The sequence below is a fragment of the Delphinapterus leucas genome, chromosome 10, assembly GCF_059928025.1.
Source record: "Delphinapterus leucas isolate spDelLeu-1000000601 "Yukka" chromosome 10, BTC_Dleu_Yukka2, whole genome shotgun sequence".
NCBI lineage: Eukaryota > Metazoa > Chordata > Mammalia > Artiodactyla > Monodontidae > Delphinapterus > Delphinapterus leucas.
This window is the reverse complement of record NC_143138.1, coordinates 12790699-12802739: the sequence shown is the minus strand read 5'-3', so window position 1 is coordinate 12802739 and position 12041 is coordinate 12790699. Positions and strand designations below refer to the sequence as shown.

Genomic DNA, 12041 nt, shown 5'->3' with positions numbered 1-12041 from the left:
ACGTTTTTATGGCATATTCATTAGACAAATACGTAATATTTATAAAGTCTGTCCAGTAATTAAAAGAAATGGATGAATATGTATCACTATCTTGTTTTTTTAGCAAAAGAAATAATTCACAGTAAGCGTTTCTAATTATGTCAGCTAAACGTTTATAGTGCTTGAATGATAATATTTGTTGTTTCTATCGTTTAGATTTTATAGATAATTTTTGGACAGAAATGCTTCTTTCGTGTTGAAGTGTCTGTGCCTTTACACATACATTGCAGATTACTGAAACAATAATTTGCCCTTCAGCTGTAGTGAATAAAACTCTCCTTTATCCTTAGTTTGCTGAGGACCTCTCTGATCACCTTTCTGTGGCCTTACAGAGATGCTAATGCTAATTAATGTTTTAATAGGAAAAAATGTTGGCAAATAAAACTGTTAAGTTTGAAGCATGAATTATAAATTCACCTTGGTTGTCCTAATGATAATGTTTATAGAGTGCTTCCAGTATGCTGAACTCTGTACTAAATATTTTACTTATGGAGACTTCCCTGGCGGTCCAGTGGTTAAGACTCAGCGCTTCCACTGCAGGGGGCACGGGTTTGATCCCTGGTTGGGGAGCTAAGATCTCGCATGCCGTGCAGCCAAAAAAAAAAAAAAAATTATTTTTTTACTTATATATAATTTTATATATATATGTAATATATATACTTATATATATTATTATATGTATGATAATATATACTTATATATTATTTGAATATAAATATTTTACATATATATGCTTATATATTGTTATATGCATATGGTAATATATATACATATATATTATTTAATTTTCCCAATTACTGTGTGAGGTGGGTGTTATTATGCCCATTTTACAGATGAATTTGTAACCATTATGCCTCACAACATTTAATAATAATTTAAATATACTATATTAATAATATATTGATATTTTAAATATGCAACTCTGGAGCTTTACACATATTTCATATATCTATAAACTTTCTTTTGTTCATTCAACAAATATTTATTTACTGACTATTTATGTGCCAGGCTGCTATGCTAAACTCTGGGGAGAGTGGGATGAGGCAGTACCCACCCCCTCTTGCCTTTAAGGGACTTAGCAATGTACTGGGAGAGATGAACTTGGCCTAAGACACAAGTACAAGAAAATATGATAATTGCTTTAATAGGAGTAGGTACAGGGTATTGTAGGAAAATGGGAGAAGGGCACCTCAGCTCCCCAGAAGGTTTAAGAGAGGTCTTCACAGACAATCAGCCCTAGCTCTGAAACTTGAAGAGTGAGTCTGAGTTTGAAAAGATGATCAGAGAGAAAAGTGCAGAGGGGAAAGAATAGACCAGGGTGTGGGCAGGAGCCGGAGCCAGGCAGGCTTGGTCAGGCAGCTACAGGGATTCAGAGGGGCTGAGTGTCAAGTGCAGCTGGAGGAGGGCCATCGTGGCTGAGGTCAGATCACAAGGAGGCTGGCCTGCTGTTCTAAGGAGGGCGGACCTTGTGCTCTGTGTGTTGAAAAGCCATCAGCAGATTGATTCAACAAACACTCATTAAATTATGATAAGGGATGTCCTTCTCCCCCCCCCCTTCTCATTTATTCATTCAACAGATTTTTAGTGAGTGCCTATAACATGCCTAGCATTGTGTTGAACAATGAGGATAAAAGCATGAGCAAGAATTTGACACAGTTCTGCCTTCCTGGAACTTACTAATTAGTGGGGGAAACAAGCATTCATCGTGAATTTAGCAAAAAAAAAAAAAAGTAAAATTACGAAGGTGACCAGTGTAACAAGGAAGAGAGTGATTCTGTAAAAGCATGTAGTAGGGGGTAGTGACCTGGCCGAGATCAGGAAAGCCTCCCTTGAGGAGAAGAGGACTGAGCTGAAGGAGGAAAGAGTACAAGGTCATTTGATGAAGAAGGTGGGTGATTCGGGGAGACGTCTCAGCAAGGAGGAGATCATGTGCAAAGGGTCTGAGGCCTAGAAGAGCTAGGTACTTTTCAGGAATGAAAAGTAAGGCAGAAGAGCTGCATGCAGGCTGGAAAAGAATGCAAGGGCTGGATCACACTGGGCCCTGGGAGCCATGGTCAGAATCCAAGCTCTCTGGAAAGCTGCTGCAGTGCTTTGGGCAGGTGCTGAGGATGGGCTGTAGGAGAAGGGGCTGTAGGGTGGCAGGGAAGGAAGCAGGGAGACTGAATGGGAGGGCAGCAGAATAGTCCAGATGAGTCGGGATGGTGGGCAGCCTGGAGCGGAGGTGGTGGTCGGGAGAGAAGGAGAAGGGTGTGTGCTGGTGGCAGACTCAGTGACTGGATGGTTGGGAATGGGGCATAGTTTGGAAAGGACAATGTCAGGGTGATGTCGGTGCCATTGCTGAGCTAGGGAAACATAGGAGGGGGCAGAACCCCCTCTGCTTGGATCCCCGGAAAACCTCAGGAGAGGTGGAGAAAGACATCAAAAGGAATTGAGATTGGAGGTTGGCCTTGAAGAATGAGTAGGCATTTTCTAGTTGGCAAGGAGGGGAAAGGCATGCTAACCAGAGGGAGTGGCAGGTTCAGAGGCACAGAGGCATAACCAGAATAGTGCAAACAAATAATGGCATCCGCACACAGGTACAAAAGGGAAGTTAATATGTGACCCATAAATAACTGTTGATTTCTTGATACGCTCATGTCTATTTTGTGTGCAGTCATCCTAAGACCTATAGTAGGCAGAGTTTGTAAATAGGTTAAAATGTTTACGTGTTTTTTTTTATTCCATGGACATAATATATAGAAATTCCTCTCTTTACTTCCATATTTTAAAGTAAGGATTCACATATGGCTCTTGATTTTATTATCTGCTTTCTTTCTAATGAAATTTAGCCATTTGGGTAGGACTTCGACTTTAGGTAGCATCTGGATTTGGGATTAATCGACATTTTAAATTTACTGAAATAACTATAAATTTACTCCTGATGGACATATGATCATGTTGATTTCAGTTTAGCTTGGAAACTAAAATCAAAAGACAATCAAATTCAAAAAGAGTTAGTAATGCCAAGACGTAGGTGACATATTGACTCTGGGGAAAAATAAGGTGACATTGAATTAATATTTAACTTTTTTATAATGAGTACAAGAGTGCTGATAATCAGATCAATTTTGGAGACGTGATAAAGCACTGAAATTATGAGCATAGCTTGCGTGAAAGATAGTGGCTTAAATATTGCCTTTAACATCTGCTAGCCCTACAAATGCCCAGTTTTCTTGTCAATAAGAGAGATAATAATGATTACTAGCTACCTCACAGCGTGCGGTGGAGTGGAGTATTGTATGTAAAGCATTCGCACAGTGCCAGGAACACAGTCAGTGTTCAATAAATGTCCGTGATGACTTTGAGTATCAGTGATACTGTGCTTCACCTGAGTCATCAACAGAGGGGCACGTACAGTTTCTAAAGTGAAAGTCAAGGGCTTCCCTGGTGGCGCAGTGGTTGAGAATCTGCCTGCTAATGCAGGGGACATGGGTTCGAGCCCTGGTCTGGGAAGATCCCACATGCCGCGGAGCAACTAGGCCTGTGAGCCACAACTACTGAGCCTGCGCGTCTGGAGCCTGTGCTCCGCAACAAGAGAGGCCGTGATAGTGAGAGGCCCGCGCACCGCGATGAAGAGTGGCCCCCGCTTGCCGCAACTGGAGAAAGCCCTCGCACAGAAACGAAGACCCAACACAGCCCAAAATAAATTAATTAATTAATAAAATAAAAAAAAATATAAAGTGAAAGTCAGGCTGTTATGGTAAATACATGTACCAAACTTGCTTACCTTTGTGGCTAGAAAGAATCTTAGAAAGCGTTGGATTCAGTAATGTTTCTGATTCTGGGGAAGAACTGTTTTTCATTTCTCAGAAGTTTTGGGATCAATTAGAGAAAGAGGGGAAGGAATAGGGTTATTTTGATGGTGTTATTCCTAAGGTCAGGAGATGGGCTGGGAAGCAACCGCCTGGCAGGCAGAGCCCTCTCATCCTCAGAGGTGAGGACCTGCTGTGTGTCTGCTTGCTGAGTTTTTGGTATTCTGAATTGTCTCATGTGTGTTATCTCTGTGTGTGTGTGTGTGTGTGTGTGTGTGTGTACATGTGTGAGAGAGAGAAAGAGAGAGATAGGGAGGGAGAGAGATTATGCAAATATGTTTTTCTTCTCTGAGAATTCAGCTAATGTGAATGAAGACCACAGAAAACTGCCTAACTCAGTGGGAATATTGTTTTTGTAATTACAGGTCTAGGCTTTTTGTATTGAGTTTCTCTACTGTCTCCCCTTCTGCTCAAGCAAAATCTGTGTGAAAAGATCTGCCGGGAAGGAGCTGACTGCTTATGATTCTCCATTGTGATGAAAGCACATGGTACAGGTAAATATCTCCGAAATCTTTAACCGAAAATAACTATTATTTGACTGTAAAATCTCTAAGATAGTGGTGGGGATGTTTACATGTCTGTTCACACACACACGCACACACACGGACAACATAAACATACATCTGTAGATTCACGTGTCTTCCATCTGTTTGTTCTCTCCACCTCTATAAAAATGGAACCCTTGCTTTTTTGTGGGAAAGAAATTAACTTCTATTCATTTTGAGCTCACTGACTTGGATGATGACAAGGCATTAATAAGTAATGGATAACTCTGGTCATTGTGTTTATAAATTCAGCTAGAGAGTCTACCATCAGATGGTAGTGGTGAACAGTGCAACATATGCTATCACCTAACCTTTCTCTTCCTCTCAGCAATGCAATAATGAACATCTTTTCATTACCAGTTATTTATCTACAAATATATAGCATACCACTGAATACATATCCTAAAATACATTTAATTGATCTTCTCTAGTTGGACATTTAAGTTGTTTCTAATTTTTTTTTTTATTTTTTTTTTATGCCACCAAGAATGTTCTTATGGCTTCATGTTAGTTGCCATTATTAATGGTTTCCTTGGGATACTTCCTTAGCAGTAAATTGCTAAATTTAAGAGTTTTCAAGTTTTAAGACTCTTGCTACTTGTTGCCAAATTACTTTCCCATAAAGTCAGACCAGTTTATATTTCCAGAGGCGCAGTATATGAGAGACCTACTTCCATATAGTTTTGCCAGTGCTGAGAATTTTGAAAACAAAGAGTCTTTGCCAGTTGATTCTGAGAAATGGTGCCTCTGTGTGTCCCTTTTTTGGGTGTGGTGGTTGTGAGGGAGGGGGCATTTATTTGTAAATAATACTATTTTGAAGAACCTTTCTTCTGTAGACAGTAGCATGCTTGAAACTTACCAATAGTTAACATTTGAGAAATAATACTAAATCAAGAAGCATGGAAGGGTCCTAGACAACCATGAGATCACATACTTTTTCAATGGAAAACATAATTTTTTATTATTTAATAAGAATGAAAAGGTATTTAATAAAAAGCAGCCATCATTAAACATGGACCTGAAGTTAATATACATGTATGTGTGTGTATATATATATATATGTACATATGCAGGTGTGTGTATATGTGTGGGTGTGTATGTATGCATACACATACATATGTGTGTATGTATAACACTATATACACATATGTGTGTCTGTATACATACACATATACCCATCGAACATTGGGAGTAGGATGAAATATAATTATGGTCGTACCGTATGATTCAGGGGCTGTGGATCACAGTCGATAAGACGGCAGGTTCCAGACTGCCTCGGCTCAAACTCCAGCTCTGCTATTTTCTTGAAGTATGGCCTTGGGCAAGTTACTATACAGCTCAAAGTCTAAGTTTATAAAATTTAGATAATACTAGTACCCATCTCATAGGGTGTTTTTACAAGGAACTATATATGAGATCAGTTAAAAGTCCTATTCCAGAAGAGTATTTAATGCTATGAGAAGATGGTCACGATCAAAGTAAAAAAAGCAAAGTATGACACTAACCATGGTACAATCCCATTCTTGTAAAACTGTTTTTTCCCTTCTTCCTCCTTTGTTTCATCCTCCTCTGGGATCCAAAAAAGGTATAATGTATTTCTGAATGGCTTTTATTAGAATTAATGGAGTAATCCCAGTTCTGGAGAAACTGGCTGACTGAAGTCTGCAAGTCAGAGACCCATTCACCACAGAGCTATGAAGTCAAAACTGTCTATGACACTGACCAGTGGGTCCCTTGGAGCAGCCCTTATGTGAGAACAGAGCCTCATCCCCACCCCCGGCTGCCTGACTCCTGAGATACAGCAAGGACCTTGGATAAGGCCAGCTTCCTGGCCCCTTGGAGCTGCACTGAATCTCTAACGGTCCAGCTCCACACATGAGCTGCCCTGCTAGGCTCATCTTGTTCTCCCATTACTAAATAAGTTTCCTTTCACAAGGGCGAGTCCCTCAACCCTTGAACCACATCATAAGGTTGCAATGTAGAAGGGAAAAGAGTCAGAGTGTGATTTAGCATCAAGGAGACAAACCCACGGCGACTTGTCTGGCTTCAGCTAATGCTTTTCACCGGAGACTCTGCAAGTCTTGTGTATGTACATTTGTTTTGGCCCAAATTTCCAGTCTAATTTGAACAGCTCTGTACTTTTCAGTAAAAAAGGAACATCTGAATTCCCAATTAAGACAGTTTAGCTTAAGAATTCCTCTTTAGTGGACCATAAATTATTCTCCTCGTAATGATTACGAGGACGCATAAGAAAATGAAACTTGTGTTTATGCACGTACATATGTTATTTCAACAAAATTAATAAGTTCACAAAGGGAGAGAGGACAATGAATGTGTCAGCAAATATAGGTCAGCAAAAGAGTGCGTCGTGTTCTGCCAGACTCCAGCGAGCTGAGGTAGAAAGGCTGAGCATCTCCGTAGTAAGGGCAGTGATAACAGCGCCATATGGGATGTTTGGTATTTGGATAGCACTTTGATTCCTCCCCAGCTACAGAATCAATAGGGACTCAAACAGAGAGGAAGAAAGGATTCTCTAGCTGTGCATGCTGGTGTGCAAAAATGCAGACACGTTGATTAGTAGGGGCTTACCAGGATGAAATTTCTTTAGGGAGGCAGAAGAGTGGGGAATATTTAACCACATTTCACAGCAGTTTTGGGTTGTCTCCATAACCAGACCATTGTTGCAATCATGTGGGAAAGTTCTCTGCAAGACCAGGCCAAATCATTCTTGAGAACTCAATTCAGAGAGTCCCATAGGACCTTTGGGGTGCCTTCGGGCTTTGCCAGAACAGAGTAAGAGCACAAATTTTGAATTGGAAGAAACTGAGATGATGTCTGTAAATTCTGATCTCATTTAGTCATTCATCCCTCATTTATTCATTCAGAAAATACCTGTTTGGGGGCTACGATATACTCACACAGTTCTAAACACTGGAGATATGGGATGGGACAAGGTAGACAACGGGCCTACCCTGATGGAGCTTTCATTTCTAAGGCAGATACCGTCGGCAGCATCAGAACCTGGTTTGGGTGAACAGGGGAGATGATCTGGACCATTCTAAAAGGAGGTCTAGAGTGCATCTGAAATGAGAGAGTGGAGAAACCAGTGGAGAAAAAGACCTGTTGATCCTGAAGGTGCAGGCAGAAAGAACTAGAGGAGAGGGGCTAGCAGTGAGGTTGTGGTCACTGAAAGCAGGACCAGATTGGGACGTGAAGAAGGTGCCGAGAGAAGACAAGTGTGAAACTTGGCTTGGATGCACAATTGTCGGAGCCCATAAAAATCATGCGGCCACTGATCTCTCAATTTAGGTAATAGAAATAAAGCTTGCTATCGATAATCTGTCTTTTAACAAATTGTGAAATGGATGTTTTATTCTATGACTGTATAAACATGTGAGACAGGAGAGTGGATGGCTCATGGTATATAGGGTGGTACTTTCTTTTTTCAACCACACCCAAAAGAATGACATCCCTATTCTTACCTTATCCACCATCCTTCACGTTAGAGAGCGAGATTAGTTCTATGATCAATTTTCCCTTCTGTGGGCAACCACAGTTAACTTTATTTAGTTAACTTTAAACAGATTTAACTTCTGGATCGAAATAGTCTCTCCAGTTGTCACCTCTTGGCCTCTTTAGTATTTTGGTACCCTTCCACTCAGCTTGTTTGTGGGATTGTGGTTCTTCTTACCTTCCTCCCTTCACTCCTGGTTGCTTTTAGTGGTCTCTTAAATAATAAAATCCACTTAGAGATTTATTTTATCTCCTTTGACCTTCAACATGGGTTTGGTAAAGGCTACATTTTTGGCTTTGGCTTTACTATCATTGAGGGACCCTTTTCTTCTGTATTATTGCTCCCTAGTCAACTGCTTTATTCTGGGGCTCTAACTTCTACCATATATTTTACTCAAATACTTTTCCTTTCTTTGACAAGCCCAGTTCGTTTAGTTTAGTTGCCCATCCCACTCCCAACCCATTCCACCCAAGCCCCCAACACACACACTGGGATTTGCAATGTACACTTCCAAGGTTAAGGAAACCCTACTGATACTCATTAAATCTTTAAAATAGAGATCTTCTCCAAAATCATCTTTTAGCATAAATATGTTCTTCTCTTTTCCACTCTAGTTCCTTCAGTCTGAAGGTAGTCTGCATAACTCATAGCTAGTTTGGGGGAAGGTATTATTTTGAGACACTTTAATGATGTTATTCATGGCAAAATGAAAAACGTAGAGACAAAGACTCCAGGGTACATAGTGTTTTATATGTAGGCATAGCTTTTCAAAACTGTTTTGGAGTGTATTCGAGTATCTAAAATAATTTACCAGACTTCTGTATAAAGCATTTTATTCTTTGAAAAATCTTATAAATAATATAATTTACTGTGTCAGTGTGCAAACATTCCCATAGTTCTCTTACCTTTCATGAAATGAGGTAGAATATTTTGTCATCTGACAGTAAAACACATGAGAAAATGGTTGATACCAAAGCCTACTGTTTTATTTATTTATTTTTTCTTTTCCACGTTGGGATGCTGCAGAGACTTGCTCCCTCCTAATACACTAATGCTGCTCTCAGTGTTGGCAAACTGTGCTATTCAAAGTGTGAGTGATGACTAGATGTAGAAATATCAAAGTGTCAGTATTCTTTGGTACTTTTTAAATTACTCTTTTTTTCTCTTAGAGTTTATCAAATGAGATGAAGTATTTGAGTATGTTTTCTAAATTCTAGAATATTACCTATTATGGCCGTTGGTGTTATAGTATTTAGAGGTTGAAGGGAACGTGAAGATCATTTAGTCCCCTTTTCCCCCAACTCAGGACCCCCTCAGATATCATTAGTGCCTTTCATTTCACTAGGGTTCAGATAGCGAGTCATTGATTGTTCATTGATTATTGAAAGAACCATTATCCCTGTAAGATTTAGAAATAGTATATAGAAATTCGTGGGAGTAGTATACTCTTCTGTTTGAGTTATCAAGAAACAAAAGATGCATGCCTCTAGATGCCAAGCAGTATCAAGGATTATGTCTTTAGATTAAATGAGAAGTATATCATTGATATTTATTTAGATTTTCACTAAGTGTTTTGAGTAAAATTTGGGAAGGTCATTTCTATGACTTGGCAATTTACTCTGCCTCCTGTTTTCTCTTTGGAAGTATTCTTTCTTCTGTATCTTTCATTTTTTTTTCTTTAAAGTGAGGACAACAGGTCACTGTGAAGATTACATACATAATCAACTTTTAGAACATTTCCTGGCCTGGCACATGGTTAAAGCACCTGCTACTACTAATTCTACTTTGTTGTTTCTCCCTGCTACTTCACACTCTGTTTTTTCTGGTAGAGATTTTTCTTGAGTATCAAAAATAAATCAATATAACCAAACAAAACAAGAAATTAAGTACTGATATCATACGCTTTAGAAGCTGGGGTTGTGTTTGGTTCCACTGGTGGAGATGTGACCCTCTGAGTGCATCCATGGCTGAACCCAAGTTCAGGTGGAACGCCCTGGGTCTGGGGATCAGGGGAGAGCTTTGAACAAGGTACTCACTTTGTGCCTCCAAGTTTTATATCTGTAACATGAGCGGACTACTCTCTGAGGCTTCTTCTGCTTCTGAAAGACATCATCATCTTACATCCTTGATTTTTTTTTTTTTTTTTTTTGCGGTACGCGGGCCTCTCACTGTTGTGGCCTCTCCCGTTGTGGAGCACAGGTTCCGGACGCGCAGGCTCAGCGGCCATGGTTCACGGGCCCAGCCGCTCCACAGCATGTGGGATCTTCCCAGACGCGGGGTACGAACCCGCGTCCCCTGCATCGGCAGGTGGACTCTCAACCACTACGCCACCAGGGAAGCCCCATCCTTGATGTTTTAAGGCTTTGAAGTCCCCATAGAAAAGAACCCATGAAAAGTCCCAGCCACCGTTTCTATTCTCTCCATGCATTTGTGTATATGTGTGGAGTGTTTTTTGGTTTGTTTCCTCCTTCATGTTCAGGTGGAGCTAATGACCTGCCCCTCAAGTGATGATGATAAAACAAAACAAAACACTTCTTTCCTGCACCAAGGCAACCCCCTCCAGATGCTGAAGCTCTTAAGCTAGTATTCACATGGCACAGAGAGAGCATCACTTCACTTGCCACTGAAATACAGCCATCTCTGGAGTGAAGTTTGGCAGCTGTGTAATAGTCAAGCTGCAGTACTTATACGACAGTTTGGGGAAAGGAGTGAGACAGAAATAGCAGATTCCAAAATAATCCAATTAAAAGAGCTGGGAAAGCAGAGCTGGGCAACAGGAAGGGAGGATGGGGTGCCCTGAAGTTGGATTATCTCTACGGGTTAGATGATGTGGACTTCGGCTCCTGAAGCTCGATGGTGACCACAGTCAGCAATCTCCTACACACACCAGAGAGGGGGCTTGTCTGATAGCCCATTTGGCTATAATCTTGTGAGTTTTCTCTCTCTTTTCCCAGTGATCTAATTATCAGGCTGTGTTGGCACATGACTAGATCTGTCTTTCAGAGCCACCTCCTCCTTTTGCCCCCTGCATAGGATAATATCATGGTGTAGTATTTATGACATCAGAATATACTACACTGAGAAGTTGTTATGTTAAAGCACCTTTTTTAAATGGCTCAGGCAGGATGAACTTGCAGATAAGAAAGGACAACCCTACTGCTTAATTCAAAGATCTTGGCGATAACAGTGACTGGGGAGGAAGATTCAAGAAATGTACCTGGTAGACGAATGCAGTTGAATAAAAATGGAGAATTCTTCAAGTTTTCTAGAGTGGAAGTTAGCATTGTGATTAATATTAGAGCAAGATCACGGATGTTGTAGTGGATAAAATTGAAAAATACTGAGCCATGTGCACAACAACAATTTTTTAAAAAAGCACAGACGGAAGAGTTATCAACACAGAAATAATCAGATCATCAGATAATAGGACATCAGATCTCTCAAAAGGGAGATTCCAGGGAATAATGGAAGCAGATTCTAAAGGAGCCAGGGCATTTCAATCTAACCAGAAAAGAGAGAATTTTAAAAATATATAGGGAAAATTTAAAAATATATAGTTTCATTTAGAAGCATATAAAATCTTTAGGTAAGGAGCAGAGTTCGTATAGTCTACTATTATAAAATAGAACCAAAATGAATTCAAGGAAAATTAAATTCATGTTGTGGAAAAAAAAAAAAGGAGATTTGGTAACACATTCTGGTTTTGAGTTTCAGGTGTACAATTTATTTGCTTTGTAACCTTGGGGAAATCACTTAAAATCTGAGGGTTTTTTTTCTAAATCTGTAAAATAGAGATAATTATATCTAACAGGGGTGCTGTGAGGATCAAGTGTAGGAATGCATAAAAAGTGGGTGGTGGATTGTAAGGCCCTCCACATGTGTCATTTCTGTAAATATGCACCGTTTTTATGGAGAAGTTCTTAGGACAGTGATCGCCTGTGTGTTTGAGGATAACCTAGAGGACCAGTCACATAGAGGAAAAATCTCTTGTGAATAATTTTAAAATATACGTGAATTTTTTTTTCAGCTCCTCATTTTTCTGGCCCGGAAATTCTTCTATGTTTATGGGATTTTTCTAAAAATTTTCCAGCC

At 39.9% G+C, this 12041-nt stretch overlaps 1 protein-coding gene across 5 annotated transcripts in view; it reads left to right on the top strand.

The window, feature by feature from the left end:
- The first annotated feature begins 4274 nt into the window (after positions 1-4274).
- ATXN1 (ataxin 1) overlaps positions 4275-12041 on the top strand; it is a 243075-nt gene continuing 235308 nt past the window's right edge. For all 5 annotated transcript variants that reach the window (XM_022586719.3, XM_089918378.1, XM_022586720.3 and 2 more), the window contains exon 1: positions 4275-4384. The gene's annotated coding sequence lies outside the window, so the exon portion shown is untranslated. The remainder of the gene's footprint in view (positions 4385-12041) is intronic.